Genomic DNA, 23,458 nt, shown 5'->3' on the forward strand with positions numbered 1-23,458 from the left:
ACAAAGAAAACTATGAAACAGAAGATGACACAAAGAAATGGAAAGACATCCCCTGCTCATGGAGTGGAAAAATTAACATTATCAAAATGGTCATCCTACCAAAAGCAATTTACAGATTCAATGTTATTCCAATAAAAATTTCAATGACATTCTTCAAAGAAATAGAACAAATATTGATGAAATTCATATGTAGCCACCAAAAACCCTGAATAGCCAAAACCCTTCTAAAAAAAAAAAAAAGAAGGTTAGGCATCACACGCCCAGATTTCAAACTATACTACAAAGCCATAATAATCAAAACTGTATGGTTTTGGAACAAGAACAGACAGATGGACCAATGGAACCAAATAGAAAATCCAGAAATAAACCCACAGATTTACCGTCAACTAATCTTTGACAAAGGAGCAAAGAATATATAATGGAGCAAAGAAAGTCTGTTCAATAAATGGTGCTGGAAAAACTGGATCACTACATGCAAAAAAGAATAAAGCTTGACTATTACCTCACACCATGCACAAAAACCAACTCAAAATGGATTAAAGAACTAGACATAAGACCTGAAACCATAAAATATATAGAATGAAATATAGGCAAAACACTACATGACATGCACCTCAAAAATATCTTTACAGACACATCACCCAGAGCAGTGATAGTGAAGGCAAAGATAAACAGCTGGGACTACATCAAATTAAAGAGCTTCTGCACAGCAAAAGAGACAATAACCAAAACAAAGAGAAACCCCACCTACTGAGAGAAAATTTTTGCACACAACACTAATGATAAAGGACTGATGACAAAAATCTACAAAGAGCTGATGAGACTCAACAAAAACAAATTAAATAATCCAGTCAAAAAATGGGCGGAAGAGCTGAAAAGAAACTTCTCCAAAGAGGAAATGCAAATGGCCAACAGGCATATGAAAAAAATGTTCAACATCACTTGTAATCAGGGGAGATGAGAGATTTGCCAGAGACAGAGTGGGTAGAACAGACAGATCTACTGAAATACACTGCTGAGTAGAGCAGGGGGTGAGATAGGAGAGGTCTGCTGCACCATGTGGGTCACCTCCCTGGCCCGGGATCAAACTTGTGCTGCAGTGGCTCAGGATAGTTTCATAGTGCTCAGACTTAACCCCTTGGCCACCAGGGAGGCCCTACAGTTTTCATCTTTAAGTATTTTCAATGCATCATTCCATTCTCTCCTTGCTCATCAGTTTCCTGAGAGAAGTCAGTTGCAAGTGTGATGGGGGTACCTTTATAGGTTATCTAATTTTTCTCCCTTAGCCACCTTTAATATTCTTTTTGTCTTGAACTCTTAGAAGTTTCACTACTATATGTCTTGTAGGTCTCATGTTTAGATAAACAGGTTTGTTGTTGTTTTTTATCTTCATCTATTTTTATATTTAGTTTCTCCCCCAGCTTTGGAAATTTTCCTCTATTTCTTTGAGTAAGTACTGTTCCTGTCTCTTTCACTTTCCCTTCTGGAACAACCATTATTCTTATGTTGCCTTTCCTAACAGTTGGAGAATTTTCGATGTTGTTCTCCATTTTTTACCTTTAATTTTTTACCACTTAAATTCTTTTCACATTACCAAAATTTTAATCTCCTCTATAGAGGTGTGGGGTGGGGGGTAAGAGGATTAACCAGAGACAGAGTGGGGAACAGAACAGGAAGATTGACTGAAATACATGCTGAGGGGAGCAGCAGGCAGGTAAGGAGAGGTCTGCTGCACCATGTGGGTAGCTCCCTGGCCAGGGATGGAACTCATGTTGCAGTGGCTGTAGATAGCTTCGTAGGTTGTGTCTTAACCCCTTGTGCCACCAGGGAGGCCCTCTTTCTTTAATATTTTTGATGCTGGAGATCTATACAAATTTCCTGATCACAAACATTTGCTAACTCACATGGGTAAGGAATAAGTGATTGGAGCTATTACTGACAAACGAAAGCAAAAAGGCAGTTTAAAAAAAAAAAATAGTAAGTATATCTGACAATTGCTATTCCCAAAACTCTCTGGTAGATGTGGTTTGCAAGCATATTTTCAGGTTAGTTAGTAGTTTCCCAGAGTGGGCTACCTGACTATTAAGAGCAAGTGCCCTAGTGAACAATTTAAAAAGACCCTTCAGCCTCTCACATGCCTTAAACCTCAAATGCCTAAGTATAGTAATAACCATTTAAAATAACCCAAGAAAGGAGAGGACATATGGCTGAGTGACTGACTCCTTGTCTCTCTTGTAAGTAGGACTACTTGTCATCACTTACCAATACTAAGCAACTAAAAGAAGCTATAGAAACAACTGCTGCTGAGACTAAGTTCACAATTATGTACAATTCTCATTTACAAATTTTACTTTTGTAACAAGGTGGTCCCCAGGAAAAGGGGAAGCTCTAGGTTCCCTGCCCCACTCAAAGTTGGGTGGAGCTGAGCAGGGAGGAGAAGCTGAGAGGAGACTGGAGTAGGAAGGAAGCAGGATGGAGAGCAAGGAGGAGACCTGAAGGAGGCACATGGAGCAGAAAGACATGTGAAGAAACTGAGCTCGCTTCTTGGCCCTGGACTGGTTGAAACAAATGTGGGTGAGAAGGTTAACAATGGCAGCTTTTATCTTGTTTTTTTTTTTTTTTTAAAGATTTATTTATTTATTTATACAAGCACTGGGTACAGTCAGAAGCACCGGAGGGTGAAAGAATTCACCAGAGCCAGAGCGGGGAACAGAACAGGCAGACCGACGAAATACACTGCTGAGGGGAGCAGCAGGCATGGCAGGAGAGGTCCGCCGCGCCATGTGGGACCCTCGCCAGTGGCCAGGGATTGAACCAGCATTGCAGAGGCTGTGGAGCAGCTTCGCAACTCAGAGCTCAACCGCTGTACCACCAGGGGAGGTCCTACTTTTATCTTGATTTTTATTTTGCTCTTTTCCTCCCAGCCTTGTCTGGTTGTTTCTGACCATATTCTATGGGTCCCCGCCAGAAGGTACTTTAGACTTGTGGCAGGCTTTTGGACCTTGCTTTGGGCCAATCCTGTTTGGCTAGACTTTTATCCACAAGGGTATGGGTTACTTTGAGTGCTAGATTTGGAAACTATATTCTTTGCTTGTCTGTATTACACACTAATTGTCTTAAAGTTCCTTTCCATTAAAGGTCTTAATATGTTTTGTCTTGATGCGGTGGGTGGCAGAATCTATTTAGAGCAGGCAGGTTTGGGGGTTCTGCAGTGCCTCGCTCCCTGCCCTGTAACACTTTCATCAACACATGATTAATCTCATTGACTTCCAGGCAAACATAAAGTGAAGTTATAAAAATATCTGTAATTAAAATATCACTTCTGTTTTATCCATTGCAATAAAATGGACATTTTTAATTGGAAAAAAGTCTTTGCTATTAAAAAAAAATCACCAAACAGAAATATCACCAGACAGAAAAGACAGAGACAAAAAGGAAGGCATTAAATAAATGTTTACATCCTTCCCCATCAAATATCACCTGATTTTTCTCTCCTTCCCTTCACCTTTTCCCTCAATTTTCCTAGTCCAGGTTATTAGACTCTTGTTTTAAGCTAGATACAGTGAAAGAGGGTCATGAGAGTAAAGGACGGACAAAGTTGCTGTTTATTTAAATGAATGTAGAATAGGAATTATCTGCCCCCAGGATCAAACACGTGAATATGTATAGGTAAATGATTATTATCAAATTAACATAGGACAAGGTGAATGTATATATTATATCTGGGAAAATACAATTCCAAGCATTATAAATGTGAATTAAAGGATTTTCTTATTTTTTAACAAATTCTTTATCTCTAATTCAGTTTCATTCCTATATACTACTTTATTTGCAATATGTTAGTCATGAAGTTTAATTCACATTTCATTTTCTGAGGAAGTATAATATAACAGATAAGGAACACAAACTCTATAGTCAGATATTCTGGGTTCAAATCTTAGCTCTGCCTAGCTATGAAACCTGGGTAAATTTAACACCACCATGCCTCACCTTCCTTATAGCAACATAAAAATAACAACTATTATATTTAGATTGTTTTAATGAGCAAAAGTGATATATGCAAAGAATTTAACACTTAACAAATGTTAGCAATTATAATTATTTATCATAGTTTCTTCATTATTTTAGTACTTTCATGGGCTGCTAGCGTTTTCTAGTCTACCATTTGAAAATGATCTAATGTTTGAATATCTCATCACTTAAACAAATCTGTAACTTTTCTTTGAAATCTGGATTCAGCTGCATGCATATTGTAAAATGATGACCTCATATTTTAGCAATACCTCTTTGCATTTTTTATTTTTTTTAAAGATTTATTTATTTATTTATTTATTTATTTATTTATTTATTTATTTATACAAGCACTGGGTACAGTCAGAAGTGCGGGAGGGTGAGAGAATTCACCAGAGCCAGAGCGGGAAACAGAACAGGCAGACTGACGAAGTACACTGCTGAGGGGAGCAGCAGGTGTTGCAGGAGAGGTCTGCGCGCCATGTGGGACCCTTGCCGGAGGCCTGGCATTGAACCGGCGCTGCAGAGGCTGCGGGCAGCTTCACAGCCCAGCGCTCAACCGCTGCGTCACCACGGGAGGCCCTGCATTATTTTTTAGATGGTGCTCTAGGGATAACAACATACATCCTTTTAACGTTCCAGTCTACTGACAATTAATATTGTGCCACTTCATATAAAATGCAAGAAACTTATAATTCCTTTTCCTCAACTTTATGCTTACAACCGTGTATATATCTACATATGCTATAAGCCTTGCAATACAGTTATAACTTTAACCTTACATGTGTCTTGGAGAAATTTGCGTACATATTTACCATTTCTACTGCTCTTCATTCCTCCAGAAGATCCAAGTTTCCACCTGGTATCATTTCCCTTAAGGCTGAAGAACTCCCTTTTTAGCACTTCTTGTAGTGCAGGTCTGCTGGCAACAAAATCTCATTTTTGTTTATGCAGTGTTATGGTCTTTCCAAGTGTTGACTCCCCTTCAATTTCTGCCTGTTTATGGTCACTCTTCAGCGCCTTCAGAGAGTACTGAAGTTTTTGTATTTTGTCCAGAATTTCTAATAGTTTTCTACAGAAGGATTAGTTCAATACGAGCTATTCCACTATTACTAGAAGCAGCTAATATTTTAAGATGCCAGAAAAGTTTTAAATATTGAAAGAATATTCTTGGACATGTGACCATAAGGTAAAAGATGGTTTACAATACTCCAAAATTACATATTCATAGTTACCACTATTATCCCATAATTTGATTTATATCATCTATTAGGTTATAATTCTGCAACCTAAATTATTTCAACATTGTTTCCATTTTGGAACAAAATCTAAGAGAACTGAGGCAGGAAACACAAGAATGGAACCAGCAGTTCTGGGCAAAACAGAATTTGACTTTCAGTAAGGAAAGAGATGAATTTATTTACTGGAGACCGAAAGCTTAAGGCCTGTGGCTGAGAACTGAGTCAGATCAGAGAGCAGCACTGAATGCAGAAGAAATGGCAGACTTTTCGGACAGTTAAAGATAAATATCACATGGTTTCACTTATATGTGGAATACAGAGAAACCTAACAAAAGGTCAAGAAAAAGACAAAACTTAGAGGATGACCATAGATCTGAGGCATATAGAAAGGGACCAGGAGGGAGAGAGGTCAAAAACAGGGGACGACAGAGCACAAGGGACTGTGGTAATGATTCGCTGGTGATGTGGTGGTATGAGAACTACAGGGAATATACCTGAGGGGAGAAATCAATTATTGTACAAAAATGTACAATGATGTAAGAAAATAAATTAAAAAGGAAAACAATTTAAAAATAAATGGCAGACATGTACAAGGAATTTTAAATAATATTTTTCAGAAGCACAAGTGTAATTTTGCCATTAACACTTTCATGGGAAGAGTGGCCCTGGAGAGGATCTGGAATAAGCTGGGCCTAAAATAAAAAAGGGGCAACAGGAAGCCCACGCAGACCTTCCACTCAGTGCCCCATTCCACCTAAGAGGCTACCTCCAAAAACCCACTGAGTGCACATGTCCAGCGGCTCTGTAAGGCCCCTCCTCTTGTCTCAACTTAAGACAGGCCTGAAGGAGGCCTAGGGCCCAAGGCTGCTTCCAGCTGGATGCGAAGGGAGTGACATTAGATAAAGCTCAAGCACTCAGTGCCCACTTCCTGCATTTTTAACCCAATTTGAAATAGAATGATACAAAAATATTAATAAAATGTTACTTGGGGAAAATCTATTATATAATGCACTAGTTTATAAAACAAGGCAAGGAGGAAATAATTTCACTAGAAGAGTTTTCTTGCTTTTCAAAAGCATTCCTAGTTGTATTTCCTCAAATAATGGCTGCTCCATTAAAATTAAAATTAAATTACATTTACACAAACGGTATTTTCTCCTACTCTTTGAACCAGGGCACAGGTTTTAACCATTCAACTTCTGTATTAACATCTAGAAGATTATTTTATTCTTGACCAATTTATGCATTTTGGGGTGCCTACTCTCCGAGAATTTGCATGACTAAACTGAAATGAATGGGTATAGAAGAAACGATTTCTCTCTTGCAACTACTAAAATCAAGCCAATGCTACATAAAGTACCAAGGATGGAATCATCATTGAACAGAAAGGAAAAACTGAAAGACTGAAATGTAATGGGTGTTTTGGATCGGACACTTTCCTGTAATTGACTAGGCTTTTTTAAAATAGAATTTTAATTTAGAGTAATACAAATAATTCTAGTTCACAGAAATACAAGTTGCTGGAATGCAACTGATAATTGCCCAGTGGGTACTGATCAATTTTGCCTATTTTGCATTTCTAAATTCATTTCCACGTACTTATTTGACTGTAAATATGTAATGCTTAGAACTTGTAATAATATCATCTCATTAATGAGCTAAATTAACTCTTTCATACATGTTTATTTTATATTTTTATGAAAGACAATCATACTCTCTTTTAAAATATATCATTTAGCAATAGTTTGCTTAGTGGAAGGTTAAAACAAAAACTTAAATATACACAATTGCCACTGATAACACAATACAACCTTTAAAATTATGACAAAGGGGGTCTCCCCGGTGGCGCAGCAGTTTGAGTGCAGCACTGTGAAAGTGTCCGAGTGCTGGTTCGATTCCCCCCCAGCCCAGGGAGATTCCCACATGGCTCAGCACACCTTTCCTGTTGCGCCCGCTGCTCCCTTCAGCAGTGTATTTCGGTCCTTCTGCCTGTTCTGCTCCCCACTCTGCCTCTGGTAGATTCTGTCACCCTCCCGCGCCTCTGGCATGTACCCTAGTGCTTGTATAAATATATAAATCTTTTTTAAAAAAATTATAACAAAGGAGGGCTGCTCAGAAGATAACTGCTGTAGCTAAAAAGATTTAGGATCATTGTTACAATAATTACTTGTCTAAATTACATAACAGAAATAACCTACAAACCTATTATTTTCTACTAGACAATCTCTTGCCACACACACGCTATATATATGCTATATATATATATACACATACACACACATGAATATGTATATACACATATATACAAGCTATATATAAGCACATAATATACATTATATATACTGTATACACTAAGTATATGCCACTATATAGAGAAAACAAGGCATGTAGCATATATGTAGGTATACACTATAGATAGCATATAAAGAGAGCTGTCCTAACATTACATAATCATTTCCAGCACTTAGTATAAAAATCCAGAAAATAAGTACAACTCTTGTATTTTAACTCTTCACCTAGTTGTTTATTACAATGAGAAGCATAATTTGAAATTTGGCATTGAGTCTGTTTTCTCTTTATGAACACACAGTTAAGTAATTTTAGCTTTTCAATTAGAAATAGGTTAAATACCACTAATTAATAGCTTCCTAATAGTTAACTTATAATAATAAAATCAGATTTTCACAGCCAGAAACAATCATGTTCTTTCAAAGTCTTCACTATAAGGTAGTTCTGCAACTCAGTTTCAAATATTCTTAAAAGTAATTTCAAATAACAGTAACCAAAATACTTAAAAATCCCTTGGCAATGAGTTCTACTCAGTATGGTAACTTAATTCTTTTTAGATTCATATTCAAACTTTTATGTTTAATACCACCTAGAGAGTAATTTCCAAAGTGATATTTCCTGAAGCCAAAACACAGACTTCATGTCTCTAGAATAATCTTGCCTTGTAGTAGATTTTTAACTTCAATAAGTCTATACGCCTTTCCTAAAGTAGTTCTGGCTGGCCTGGACTTGTTGTAAATAGTTGATGCATCAGACAGCTTTTTAAATGTCAACACACTTAATTCACACAATGTACAAGGAAAGTATTGTACTTTAGAATAAAGATGTGTTTCCTCTTGTGAAATAAAGTTAATCATTTGGAAGAGTCCACTTAAAGGAAATGGGATAGTTTTGCCTTCTCTAGAAAAGAAGTGAGAGTCAGCTCACTTTTCCCTCCTCTTATCCCACTTCAAGCATAACCTGAGATCAAATGTTTTATGTGTGACAGAAAAAGAAACATTAAAGGATGCAAACCTACAAGATCTAATAGTCACCTAAGCCTGTGAGATTCAAAAAACCTGTTCTGTATTTTTAATATCTGAAAATAATTAAATAAGTATGTTAAATACAAATTTCTAAGCACCCTAGTATATGCCCTCTAAAATTTTAAACAAATATACTTAATAAGAAAATAGTATTTTATCCAAATATCAAATATTATACCGACTATTTGAACAGCAAACACAAACAATTTTAATCCCAATCATAGACTATGTTATGAAATGTTAATGTATTTAAATTTTTTAATTATACATGGAATTAACTGAAATGCTATACTTTAAACAATTAGTTATTAATATTTCAGTCATATTAAATAATAAGAGCACATGAACAAGTAACAGTTAATACTGGAAATTTCCAAAGGCACACTGTAGATTGTGAGAAGTCTAGTTTTGGTCTCTGGAAAATGTTCACTGCAATCTCATCTGCACAGATATTCAAAGAAGTGCCACATTACTCTTTTAAGGAATGTACTAAATGATGTTATAATAACAAAGAATAAGGAAATAAATGGGGTTATATTTATACCTCTTACTCAGACTAGATTAATAAGGAAGACTTAACAGTGATTGTTTCACAATATTTTTAGTGAATAATACAAGGTATTGTGTGACTAAAAAAAATCCTTGTGCCAGCTTTATGTCAATTTTTAAAAAAAATTATCATTAATCAAAATAGATAACACAATATTAACATTCTGAAAATAAACTGAAAAAGTAAACCACTTAGCTTACATTGCCCACAGATAAAATAAGACATTGTTCTGGCAGGATGAAGAACCAGGATACAGGTACATATTGCCATCTACTTGTGTAGCTGCTACTTAAGGAACTGCCTACCTACCGACCTTACTACTAGAGGACCTTGCCACAGGATTTTTAGTGACATGGTATAATGTGTTCTGAAAATCATGATTCCTATCCACCTCCCCCCCAACACACATATACCTGAGTGGGCTGGGAATGGGCATTTGACTTAGTCTGGATATGGGTAAGATTTTTTTGAAAAGTTGCATTATTGATGGAGCCCTGGTATAAGATCTGTGAAATCCTGGAGCTAGGTGAATAATTAATAAACCAAGAACCATAACTTTCTGAGATTCTAAACTGTGTATTGGTTCTATTCTCCATGAAGCCCACTGTTCTCCGTAAGACTCACAAAACTATCTTATGTGTTTCTTGCTGTCTGGGGGGAGGGAGAATGGGATTGGAATCTCAGTTTGGCTTTTTCTGGGTTCCTCTAAGATCTTGCCAAGTAGCTAGGATTTGTCTTTTGCTTATTATTATGCTAATTCTTATAGTAATAGCTTCCTATTACAAATTACTAGAGGTGCTCCCGGCTCCTAAAAAACCAGGAGTGTGAAACAAAAGACCTTCTGCTGTTTTCCTCCTATTAAGACAAATCAAATGAGGAAAAAGTCATCATTTACTTAAAGAAATAAGGCTTTAACGTACTATGTAATTACTGGATAAATTAAAGTTCAGGAATATGTACAATTGGATAGATTACACAGAATATGAGCTAGTAATCAATCCTGTGATATAGTAATATAAATTTGATTTTTATCCTCAGTTCCTGGTTGAAAAGCTGTGAAGTTTCTGGATTGGTAAGAAGCCTTTGGTACACTAATGAGATAACTCTTGCTGAGGAGCTCCTACATAGCTTCAGGGTGGGTGTTGGTCCCAGAAAAACCAAGGCACAGAAGACTAGAACTTTCAGGATCTCAGAGTGGGGCAGGAAAGGGATGGGCAAGCACTCTTTCAGGTATTAAAAGAGTGGCACACTCTTGAAGAAGATATAAAAGACCCTGTGCCTTCTCCTATGACTCTTCCATCTGGCGGTTCCTTATTATAGCCTTTACAGTAAATCAGTAATAGTATTTAAACTATTTTCCTGGGTTCTATGAGCCATCCTAGCAAATTAATGAACCTGAGGAGCAAATTAATGAACCTGGCTGTTCAATGAGGAGGATAGGAGGCCTGGGACTTCTGGCTGGCCTGAGGAGGGGGCGGTGAAAACCCATTTTATAGCCAGTTGGTTAGAAGCATGGGAAGCCTATACTTGTGAAGGTACCTGAATCAGACCATCCCAAGATTCTCAATACTGGTCTCAAGATGTTTCACTCTGGCATAGAGAGTATTTTGAGCTAAGAGAAATGAAATTCCTTGAGGTTGAGAAGCTCTGTCCTTGTCTAAGTTCTTTGCCCTTCTCTAATCTATTAGACTGTTTATTCCTAACCAAATAAACAACCAATGTTCTCTCTTTCGTGACCTAGAAAATGATGTTTGAGGGGTCTCATTCAGTAGAAACTCACCTTTATTTTATTAAAGACGAAGTCATTCCTTTCCTGTCATGCGTAGAGATGAAGCATCCTCCCCTTGGTGCTTTTGACCACTGAATACTGAAAGTAAGCCTCTTTCTTCCTAACTGATGAGAACACCTCCACAATATATGTTATCAAATTATTTTTCCTGGTTTTACCTATTGTAAATAGTGCTGCAATAAACATAGGGGTACAGGTGGTCTTTTGAATCAATGTTTTTTGTCCTTTGGGTAGATCCCTAGGAGTGGAATTGCCAGATCATATGGTAGCTCCATTTTTAGTAGACTGAGGAACCTCCTGACAGCTTTCCATAGTGGTTGGACCAGTTTGCATTACCACCAGCATGAAGGAGAGTTTCTTTCTCACCACATCCTCGCCAACATTTGTTGTTGCTTATTTTTTTGATTGGTTAAACCTGGAAACAACCCAAATGCCCAAAAATAGATGACTGGATCAAGAAGATGTGGTACACTTGTCATCAGGGAAATGCAAATCAAAACTACCATGAGATACCATCTTACACCAGTGATAATGGCACATATTAAAAAAACTAGCAACAACAAATGTTGGCGAGGGTGTGGAGAAAAAGGAACTCTTCTGCACTGTTGGTGGGAGTGCAAACTGGTCCAACCACTGTGGAGAGCTGTGTGGAGATTTCTGGACCTACTAAACATAGAGCTTCCATATGATCCAGCAATTCCACTCCTAGGTATTTACCCAAAGGACACAGAAACATCAATTCCAAAGAACACCTGCACCCCTATGTTTATAGCAGCACTGTTTACAATAGCTAAGCTTTGGAAACAACCCAAATGCCCAAAAATAGATGACTGGATCAAGAAGATGTGGTACATATATACCATGGAATATTACTCAGCATTCAAAAAAGATAAACACATGCAATTTGCAGCAACATGGATGGCGCTGGAAGGGATCATGCTCAGCGAAATAAGCCAGAAAGAAAAAGAAAAATACCGGATGGTCTCACTCATAGCAGGAATCTAGAAAACTTAAATAAGGGACCAGGAAAATGAATAACTATAAGAAAGTGAAAATCAAAATCAACAAAAAACTATGAACCAGAGACACTTTTAGGGGGCGGGGGTGGGAGGGGAGGGATTGGGGTCAGAATGGGGGGGGCTGCAATTGTATGGGGAATATAAAAATAAAATTTATTATTTAAAAAAATAAAATAAAAAAAGAAGATGTGGTACATATATACAATGGAATATTATTCAGCAATCAAAAAAGATAAACTCATGCCATTTGCAGCAATGTGGATGAAGCTAGAAGGAATTATGCTCAGTGAAATAAGCCAGAAGGAAAAAGAAAAATATTGTATGGTTTCATTTATAGCAGCAATATAGGGAAACCAAATAAGACATCAGTGTAAAAAAAAAATACAAAACACAACAAAGCAATAACAGACAATTATAAATCAGAGATATACTGCAGGGGAGGAGGCAGGAGAGAGATCAGAGGAGGGAGGGAGGAGCACAGGGGACTGAGGTGATGGTGCACTGGTGAAGGAAACTCTATGGGGACTACACCTGAGGGGGTGGTGGGAAGCAAATATTGTTTAAAAATGAACAATGTTGTAAAAAAAATTTTAAAATTAGTATAAAAAATTGTTTTTCCTTTGCTAATCCAGAGAGATGGAAGACTTTCCTCTTTACCTTGACACTTGCAATGGTTTTTAAGTATGGGTGGTTTTGTGGGACTGACCTCCTAACCTGTGGATTCCTGCTACTTCAGGTAGTGGGTTTCAGAAATGAATTGTAAAACACCCAGTTAGTGTCCACAGTGAACTGGATATTGGTTTGGTATATAAACCCACACAAGGGCCTCCCCTGGTGGCACAGTGGTTGAGTGCTGGGCTGCGAAGCTGCCCGCAGCCTCTGCAGTGCCAGTTTGATCCCCGGCTACCAGTGAGGGTCCCATATGGCGCGACAGACCTCTCCTGCTGTGCCCGCTGCTCCCCTCAGCAGTGTATTTCATTGGTCTGCCTGTTCTGTTTCCCGCTCTGGTGAATTCTCTCACCCTCCCGTCCTCTGACCCAGTGCTTGTATAAATAAATAAATAAATAAATAAATAAATAAATAAATCTTTTATATGAAAAAACCCACACACATTTGGTGTCAGAAATGTTGATAGTAAAAACATGGGCAGGTAGGTAGACAGATATAGGTAAGTGGATGAAGGCAGGTAGATAGATAAGGGAAAGTTTAAACATACAGTTGAATCTTATCCAATAAGTGTTGAAGAAATGACAGACTTTGAAACGCATTTTATAATGAGAGTAATACCTGAGTCAGGCAAAAATCATCAGTGACTGCTAAAACTATGGGTTAAAGTTTGATGAGGAATAAAATATTAACATAGTCTCTGAGAACATCCCCATTCATGAGTTACTAATTGCAAAGGGGGAAAAAAAGACCATTTTATGGTGGAAAATCTGGTGAATACCTTAATCAATGATTACAATTATCATTGCAAATAATAAGATAAGCTGATGGAGATTAAAAAAAGGCCCTGATAAGACCACAACATCACTTGTATAGTCTTCCTGCAAAAAAAAAAAAAAAAAATGCATAGCCTGAATTAAGAGAAACTTCAAGCAAACTCAAATTGAGGAATATTCTACAAACAACTAACCTCTTCAAACTGTCAATGTCATGAAAGATAAAGGAGGCTAACAAATTGTTCCATGATTAGGTAATAAGAATATTCATCCCTGCATCCTTTTTCTAAAGATAAGAGTTAACAATTGATTATGCCTATACAGTGAAGCCTCTACAATAATCCCATAGGGTCCTGCATCATTTAACACTTCTTCAATGAAAGACCACACATATGACAGGCTATATTAGGCTATACCATACAGCCTACATGTATAGTTGGTTATACCATTACACAGTTATCTTTGGTAGTATGAGGTTCCAAGAGCTTCCATGTTGGGGAACACATTCAAATAGTGAGAGGGTAACAAACCCTAAATCCATAGGAACAGAAGCTCCTGGGCTCAGGACTCCCAGATCTCTCCCTGTGTATTTGTTTCTGTCTACTCATCTTTATCTTTTATCATATCCTTTATTATATATTCAACTGGCAAAAGTGAGTCTTTTCCCGAGTTCTATGAGCTGTTCTAGCATATAATTGCAGCCAAGGTGAAGGAGATCAGGGGGCCCTCCAATTTGTAGGCAAATCAGACAGAAGTTGTGGATAACTGGGAGACCATCTACTTGTGATTGGCACTGAAGTTGGAGGAAGGGTCATCTCATGGGACTGAGTGAGTGCTTAACCTGTGAAATCTGATGCTATCTCCAGGTAAATAGTGTCAAAATTGAGTTCAACTGTGGGATGCCCAGATGGTACTGTAGAATTCTTGGTGTGGGAAAAATCCCACACATTTGGTAGCCAGAAGTGTCAGAAGTAAAGTGTTCTGTGTGAGAAGGAGAAACACAGAGCACAGAGTGAAAAATAATTTTTTTCTATACAACAGCATAGACCAATGATTAATTTTCTGAATTTTGTAATTATATGGTGGTTATATGGAAAAGTGTCCTTATTTTTCGCAAACATTCACTGAAGAATAAAGGGAATTATAAAAGAGTACAATGGCTGCAAGCTTCTCTCAGATGATTCAGAGAAAAAGATAGGTTTTGTGAGGAGGGTATAGAGAGAAAGCAAAAATATGTGATAAAGTAAACATAATAGACATTAATTGATAAATCTAGGTGAGAGGTTTTAAAGTTCTCTATATGACTCATAATTCTTCAGTAAATTTTACACTTAAAATGAAAAGATTTTTAAAAATAGTGTGTTTGCAAAAAAGAGAAGGAGATCCTGTTTACCAAAAAGAACACAGGAGCTAAAAATCAGAAGGTAGGCATATGTTAGCGAAGAGAAGGTATGCTGCAGGGCAAGAAAAACCAGGAAGAGCCCCAGGGGGAGAAGAATGGCTACAATTCCCTGAAGAGGAGACAGCCATACACAGAGAACCCCAGAGATCTTCAGAAAATTCCCCTTGAGAATTCAGCTGAGTACTGACACCACAGTCATCTCAAGAAACTTCATGAGACCAAGGAAAGAAGGACCACAAATGATTAGCAGTAACAGTTACTGGCATGCAGAAGGGGCTGGAAAGAATGCCTGTCCCCACCAGCCTAACAGAAAAATGTTGTAATTCATAATCATTGTGTAAATTATCCAGGAAAATCTGGCCTCAGGAGAGGGGGATTATTAGCCCAAGACTGTTCACTATGCAAGACCTACCTAATATATTCAAGAACCTCGACCAGAAAAACCAAGGCATATCACAATCAAATTACTCAAAACCAGGGATTAAAGAGGAAAAGACACATAAGAACAATAAAAGAGAGGTAAGAATGACAGCTAACATCAGAAACCAGGCTAAAGAAAAGACAGTGGACCAACATCTTTAAAGAAATTGTTAGGGGGAAAAGGATGTCCTAAAGTTAATTCCATACAGGCTTTGTGGACTCCACCCCCACTCCAGACAAAGCCATCAGGACATAGGGAAAGACAAATCCCATCACCACCAAAGGGAAGGTTGCTGGAACCTGAGGGTGGGGTTAAGCAGCCAGGTTTGGTATAAAACCAGACACGTGGGCTTTGGGGGGTTCCCTTTTGGCTCTCCACCAGCTTGCGGCTCTCGGCCAGCTCTCAGAGTGCCATTGGGTTTCCAGGTCAGCGGATGGGGTGGTCCCCAGGAAAGGGGGAGGTTCCAGGTTCCCTGCCCCACCCAAATGGAGGGTGGAGCTGAGCAGGGAGAGAAGAAGCTGCAGAGGAGACTCAGGAAGGAAGGAAGCAGGATGGAGCCAGAAGGAGACCTGGAGGAGGCGCATGGAGCCTAGAGACACGTGAAGAAACTGCGCTTGCCTTTTGGTCATGGACTGGGTGACACAGATGTGGGTGAGACCGGTGGGGAGGTGACAACGGCAGCTTTTATCTTGATTTTGATTTTGCTCTTTTCCTTCCGGGCTTGTCTGGTTGTTTCTGACCCTTTTCTGTGAGTCCCCACTGGAAGATGCTTTAGACTTGTAGCAGGCTTTGGGGCATTGCTCTGGGCCAATCCTGCTTGGGTAGACTTACCCACGAGAGGATGGGTAACTTTGGGTGCTTGATTTAGAAACTAGATTCTTTGCCTTTCCTGTATTGTTTCCTAGTTGTATTAAAGTTCCTTCCCATTAAAGTCTCATATGTTTTGTGTTGATGCGGCGGATGGCAAAACCCATTTACAATAGGCAGGTTTGCGGGTTCTGGGGTGCCCCTCTCCCTGCCCTGTAACAAAATGAAAGAAAACACTGTCAACTCTAGAACTTTATGCATACTGAAAAGATCTTTCAAAATCAAAAGTAAAACAAAGACCTTTCAGACATATGTAACAGAAAATTTTCACATCCTATGCATGCTCTAAGAAATATTTTTAAAAGGAACTTCTTTAGGAAGGAGGAAAATCACATCCTACTAGAAATATGGAGCTACACAATGAGTGCACTGAAAATAACTACATGAGAAAATATTAGATTTTTCTCATTAATTAAATATCTTGAATGGATTTGTTTAAACAAAAGGAGTAAGAAAATTAATGAGAGTTTTTATACTATCAATGAAGTGGTATAACTTAAAGGTAGATGTGAGAAAATGATGCATGGTATAAACACTAAGAATCATAAAAATAACAAAATCATTATTACTAACAAACCAGAAAAGCAAAGAAAAAGGAATCAGAAAAAAAATTCCGTTAGAAAGAAAAGGAGAGCTGGAATAAAGAACAGATGGGATTAAATAGAAAACAAAAGGCAAGATAATAGATTTAAATCTAACTTTCAAAACTTGAATGGGATTTGCAAAAAGTTTATAAAAGTTTTCTGTTAAAGTTGACAATTCATTCAGACTCTTTAATCTTTATCAAAATTGCTGTTCCAAGTATAGCATTAAAGTTAATGTATGGCTGTGTGAAGCTGTAATCCCCAAATTAGACAGTTATGTAATCTAGAAGCAATAAAACTAAACAAAAAAAAAATTGCTGTTCCATAATGAAAAAGCTCTAAGACTCTTTAATAAAATAGCATACAGAGCGGTCAGATGTGCATGTATATGTTCAATATGTAATGTTAAAATGTAAAAATAAAATATCCATACACCCACACATCTTAAACAGATTATCAATACCTTGAAGATCCCAGTACACTCAGAATTATACTGTATATATTACTAAGTGATTTAGTTTTACATTCAATATATTTTTTTCTGTTCATCCCCACTGGTGTGTACAATTATGGTCCATTCATTTTCATGTCATTCATTCGCCTATTTATAGACAAATGGCTATATACAGTTTTGCTCTTAGAAACAGTGCTTCTTTGTAAATTTTCTGATTTAGGGGGATATCAATGATACAAATTACTACATTCAAAATGTAAAACAGAGTGATCATTAGGCTAAGGAATCCAAAAGACTTCATGTGACTAGATACATGTAGAGATATAGGACAAACATAGTAAAATGCTTAACAAGTATAGAAGTGAGGTCATGAGTATATGGTTGTGCTAATTATCAATTTATTATCTCTTAGCACCAAATCTAACTTTCCTTGTGCTGCTTTGTGACACTAGAATTAGACCCAATAAGCATTTCTCCTTGACCAGCTTAAGAAAGTGCAGTGGAATGACCACATAAAGCGACAGCAGCAGAGACACTTTCCTTCTGAAAGTTGGTCCTCCATTATTATAATTATTCAGCATGGGAGCCAGCGTACTTGATAATTGCACTTGGTAATTGTTATTTGCTGAGGCAACAAATTCCAGGTGTTCCTCATGGGCCAGTCTCCCTCCTTACCAGTTCTGAATCCAAGCGTTAGGAAGAAGGGCCCATCCTAAAAGCAGTAACTGGTTTTCTGTACCTGCTACTTCTGGGACACTAGACTCACAGTTCTTTTTTATCCCTTTTGGTAGCTATCCATCCCTCCTTATTCTACTTAATAATTCATTGTTTTAAATTTTCAAATAACCCACATAAGTTCTGCATTTTGACTGAACTTAAGACTACTATAAGTTCAGTGTTCACTGTACAGCTTTTTGTATGATTGAAAAATGCTGAGGAAAAGGGAAAGAGAAAAGACTGGAAAAATGTTAATTGTTGAAGTAGATAATGGACTGAAAAAAAACATGCAATCTCAATTTGTGTATGTTTGAAATGTCCTGTACTAAAGAATTACAAAGGAGAGGGGAAAGTCCTCACAAAGGCCAACTCAATTCAAGAGTCTGGTGAAATCTAAACATGCAGAAACAGAGGATGGGATTCCCTTTGAGGAAAAACAGCACACATACAACATGCAGACAGAAAGCTGAAGGACATATTTGAGTAACAGCAAATAGGCTGGCTAAAGTATATGAAATATAATGCGGATGAATGCGTTGGGTGAGACTTTTCTTAACTCACACTTCAATATATTAGTTCCTTATACTCCGCAGCTTTCTCCTCCTCTACACTCCTGTCTCTAATGCAATCCATTCTTACCTCTACTATCTAAGGTCTAGTTCTTTCCACTTTTTCCTACTTCTTATGAGCCATAAGTCGCTCCATTTCACAGTCTTTTTATAGGCCTTAATTTTTTTCAAACAATAGGCATAATTTTATCTGTCTTTGGACACAGAATGTAGATATATTTGTGCTAATACAGCAGCTTTTTTACATGTAAAGATATTCACATTAACATAAAACAGATTTTCATATTCTCTAGTAAGAGGTAAGAAAGCATCAACTGATTTATTATATGACTACTCGTGGTTTTCTTTGTACTATCACAAAATGTATCTATATACATGGTGGTGTGTGTGTATGAATTAAGTGAGCACTCTCTCTGGAAAGGAATAGGTAATTTGTGTGATGAGTACAGTTGAACAAATAAAATGACTTTTCTTCACCAGTACATTCAAAACCCTCTTAGGCTGTTCTTCATTAATATCTCTTTTTTCCTCCTTCCTTAAACAATTATAAAATCTGATTTACAAAGACCATGTTTATTTAATTCAAACTGAAAAATAAATTATAAAATCAGCTAGACATTAAATAGGAAGAACTCAAAATAGGGATCAGGGTATAAGGAGCAAATATATCCAAGTAAAACATTACTAAAATGCATAAAAATTGCATATGAATTCAGACCTGTTGCACATATTAAAATATAAACATACCCCTACTAGACTTCTTTCTCTCCTAAGCCCCATTATTTGTAGGTTCTGATTCTGCTGTTCTATTTCAAGCCTCTACATGTACAGTAGAGGCTCTTCCAGCTACTTAAAATGTGGTATGGACATATATTCCAGAAAAAGTAGAGAGCAGTAGACAAATATTGTTCAGTGTCACTCAGGCTCTGCTTTCTCAACCCCTCTTCAGGATGTGGGCTTTCTTTTTTTTCTTAAATTTATACATATATTTTACATCATTGTTCATTTTTGTACAATATTTGCTTTCTCCTAGGTGTAGTTCCCATAGAATTTCCACCACCAATTCACCAATGCACCATCATCATACTCTCTTGTGCTCTTTCCTCCTGTTTTGATCCCTCTCCCTTCTACTCCCCTACAGAATGTCTCGTATTTATAGTTGCCTGATAATTTTGTTTTTTTAATTATTATTATTTTCCTGATCCCTTATTTGGTTCCCCTATATTCCTCCTATAAGTAAAACCATCCACTGTTTTTCTTTTTCCTTCTGACTTATTTCACTGAGCATAATTCCTTCCAGCTCCATCCATGTTGCTGCGAATGGCATGAGTTTATCTTTTTTGATTGCTGAATATTATTCCATTGTGTATGTATACACCATATCTTCTTGATCCAGTCATCTATTTCTGTGCATTTAGACTGTTTCCATATCTTACCTATTGTAAATAGTGCTGCAATAAACATATGGGTGCAGGTATCTTTTTCAATTAATGTTTTTTCATTTTTTGGGTAGATTCCTAGGAGTGGAATTGCTGGGTCATATGGTTGGCTCCATTTTTAGCAGTTTAAGGAAACTTCACGCAGCTTTCCATAGTGGTTGGATCAGTTTGCATTCCCACCAGCAGTGTAGGAGAGTTCCTTCTTCTCCAGGATGTGAGCTTTCTGATGCTAAGTCTAGTTCAAGATCCAGGACAATGCAATGTTTGTAAATATTCTTTTACGCAGACACACCAAGAATGTTAATGTGAATTCTTGCAAGGAGGGGGGGAGGAAATTGTTAAAACAAGAATTGGGTTTCTTATCTCTGACAAGACTCTGCATATGTAGTCAGTATCACAGATAGCTATGCACTCCATAGCGAAATCAATAGCAAAGAAATAGCATACGAAGATATTGCAGCTGCAGCTGCTCCTGCTCTGAGTGATGCCTTGCTTCGCCAAGTGCTATCAGCTGAGCAATAGTACTTTCTGGGATGATGAAAATGTTTGATTCCATTTCACACTGAGGACTAAAATGTAGTTAGCATGACTGAGAACGGAATTTTTAATTTTATTTAATTTTAACCAACAAATTGAATCAGTCACATGTGACTAGTAGATATACTAGCAGCTTAATAAAGTTCTAGAGTCTTCATTAAAAAAAAAATCAGGAACTTTTCATGTTGTCTTATTGCATCCAAAAACATGACCTGCAACATTGCAAATTTGATTTTACCGTCTACCTTAGCTGCCTGCCAGAAACATTTACTTCTCATTCAAGTAGAACCTCCATTGTGGAGTCACAGCAACCCAGAGTTAGTCTTTACCTACTATTACTAGTCATTACATATAGTCATGGGTTTCCCCATCTGTGTTCCCTGCTATACTGGGTGCTCTAAAAAGACAACTGTGTCACACTAATTTCTGAATCCACAAAGCCTAACAGTGCACCTGCTAAAACTCTTGCCCTAAGGTGAACACAGGCAATTTAGTAAACCTGGTCAATTTATTACACCTGTCTTCATCTAAACCAGGCCTAGCTCTTTACTATTCTACCATTTGAAATCTCAGAATCCCATCCACAATCACAATTTTAGAACTGGGGAAATCCCAGGTCATGTTAATCCATGTGATTCTATATGCAGTAGAAAAAGTCTAAAATAAAAAAGATATAATTAGAAAATCAACAAGAAATAACAAGTAGTCAGATATGAGAGTCTGGAATTGAGAATTATACACAAATTTGGGAGTTTTCTGACATTGAGGTGGCATTTGAAATTACCAGGTTAGATCACTTAGGGATTGAGTGTGGCTAAAAGAAGAATACAGAAAGTCCAATGTTCAGAGTTCTGAGGTAAAAAACAATTTGAAGAAACACTGAAAAGGGCAACTAAGTAGTGATGTTAGGGGGAAAAGGAGGTCCTAAAGCTAATTCCATACAGGCTTTGTGGACTCCACCCCCACCCCAGGCCAAAGCCAAAGACACTGGGAACTCCAAATCCCATCACCACCAAAGGGAAGGTGGCTGGGACCTGAGGGTGGGGTTAAGCAGCCAGGTTGGTATAAAGCCAGACACGTGGGCTTTGGAGGGGTTCCCCCATTTTGGCTCTCCACCAGCTCGCAGCGTCCAGCCAGCTCTGAGAGTGCCTTTGGGTTTCCAGGTCAGCGGATCGGGCAGGACGCATTAAAGACTTTATTTCCCTATTTTCTCCCTGAGTTGTACATTTTCCTTATTTCCCTTTCCCTTATAAATAAACCTTTTATTAACCTTTTGTGTATGCCTGTAGTGGAGTATTAATAAGTCCCTTGTAAGCACACAGGTGAGGACCCACAGTCAGGCAACCCATTCAATATCCGGGCTGCCCTATAACAGCGACAAGAGGAAAATCAAAGTATTCTATCTGAGAACCAAATGAATAAAGTGATTCAAGCAGGATAAAGTTATTCAGCTATGATAAATGTTACAGATAGATGAAGTTGGAAAGTAAGATGTATTTCTTTCTCACAATAGCAAATCCTCCAAAACTGAAATAAACACAGAAAAGACACCACCTGGCACTCACTTAACAGCTATGGGGGTGGGGGAGAGAAATTACACCAATGCTGTCTAATATATGCATTTCATTCATTTTCATTACATATATACTATCCCAGAACATCACATCTTCCTTTTAATACCCACACCAAACATGATTTCATAGACCACAATTTTCCGGCAGCATTAATCTTAAATGAAAATCTCTTCAATTGTTTTGCCAGGTGAAACCGCTTGAAGCTGTGTATCTCCCATTAAGTTGCTACACTTTCCTTAGAAATGCAGACTTGGCAATTCCCCTGGCCGCCTCTGTCTATGCAGGTGTTTCTCATCATAAACCTGCGCCTTTCAGGGGTAGCTTTCTGCCGCTGTGTCTGTGCAAGCTTTTGCTTTTTCTTTTTTTAACTGTATTTTTTTATTTTTAATTATTATTTTTAAAATTTTATGTATCTTTACATCATTTTTCATTTTTGCACAAACAAGAATTTAGAAAACCTAAAGGGACAGGAAAAAGACTAATAATGATAAAGTAAAAATCAAAATCAACAAGCAACTATAAACCAGAGACACACTACGGGGTGGGGAGGAGGGAGTAGAATCGAAACAAGGGGGCGAGGGTGGGAATTGTATGGGGACTATAACCAAGATGAAAATGCATACATTCTTTCCTTTTTCTTATATAACAAACCTCCCCTTTTGGATATTAAAAAAAAATACAGACTGACAAATTTTAAAAGTCAGCATGGTATAAGAGCATCCAATTTCCAAAAGACAATGGGCAAAAGTGTCAACATTCACAGAGTATTTAGAAAAAAAAGCTAGATCCGTGACAGCAAGCTCCAGGAAGGAAGGGGCACGCCTCCCATAAAGCAGACACTTAATATTTTTTAAATTTAACTTTGCTTTAAGAGCCTCATCTTACAGTGGGGAGAGGACGCGAACTTCAGGACACTACGACCTCCAAAACACTGTTGACCTAACACTGCACCCAACACTGACCCGCGACTTCGCGGGCATCGGCCCACGATCAGAACCCGGTTAGATCAAGGCAATGCGGGACTGCGCACAACCGCTTTCCGGACCCAAAAGTTTAAAAAAAAAAAAAAAAACCACTTGCGCTAAGACCAGGCAGGACTCACCTGCCTCCGGACTGGGGAAGACGCACCGAGGCCAGCTGCTTCAGAGGGGGCGTCCCGGCGAATCCCTCCCCCCGTCACGGACACTACGCAGGACGGGGGATCCCCTGGCTAAGGAAGAAGGACTGCGGAGGGCTCGCCGAGCTCGCCGGGTCCTCACCGCAAGGCAGCCGCAGCCGCAGTCACAGATCGCCAGGTACTCGCGAGCTGCCCGGGTGTGCAGCGCGCGCCCGCCTCGTCGCCTAGCAACCTGAGAAGCCGTCCGGTCTTCCAGACAGCAGTTTCTTCCGCCCCTCCAGAGTGTAACTAGTTTTAAAACAGATTTTGTTTCCGGGTCGAGCTGGCTTTACGCAGCGGAAGGTCTCTTAACCTCCCACGTTTACCCTTGTGGGAGGATAAAGTCTCTGTGGGGGATGTAGCTAAGGGGGC

General features: G+C 38.1%; 1 protein-coding gene across 9 annotated transcripts in view; it reads right to left on the bottom strand.

Moving 5' to 3' along the window:
* The window catches only part of WDPCP (WD repeat containing planar cell polarity effector), a 301,344-nt gene extending 278,274 nt beyond the window's left edge, over positions 1 to 23,070 (bottom strand). For 8 of the 9 annotated variants that reach the window (XM_054701619.1, XM_054701618.1, XM_037527477.2 and 5 more), the window contains exon 1: positions 23,033 to 23,070. The gene's annotated coding sequence lies outside the window, so the exon portion shown is untranslated. The remainder of the gene's footprint in view (positions 1 to 23,032) is intronic. The other variant, XM_054701617.1, reaches the window with a different exon arrangement.
* Between the last annotated feature and the right edge of the window lie 388 nt (positions 23,071 to 23,458).

This window comes from Talpa occidentalis, unplaced genomic scaffold (assembly GCF_014898055.3).
Source record: "Talpa occidentalis isolate TD23 unplaced genomic scaffold, MPIMG_talOcc4v2.1 talOcc4.5, whole genome shotgun sequence".
NCBI lineage: Eukaryota > Metazoa > Chordata > Mammalia > Eulipotyphla > Talpidae > Talpa > Talpa occidentalis.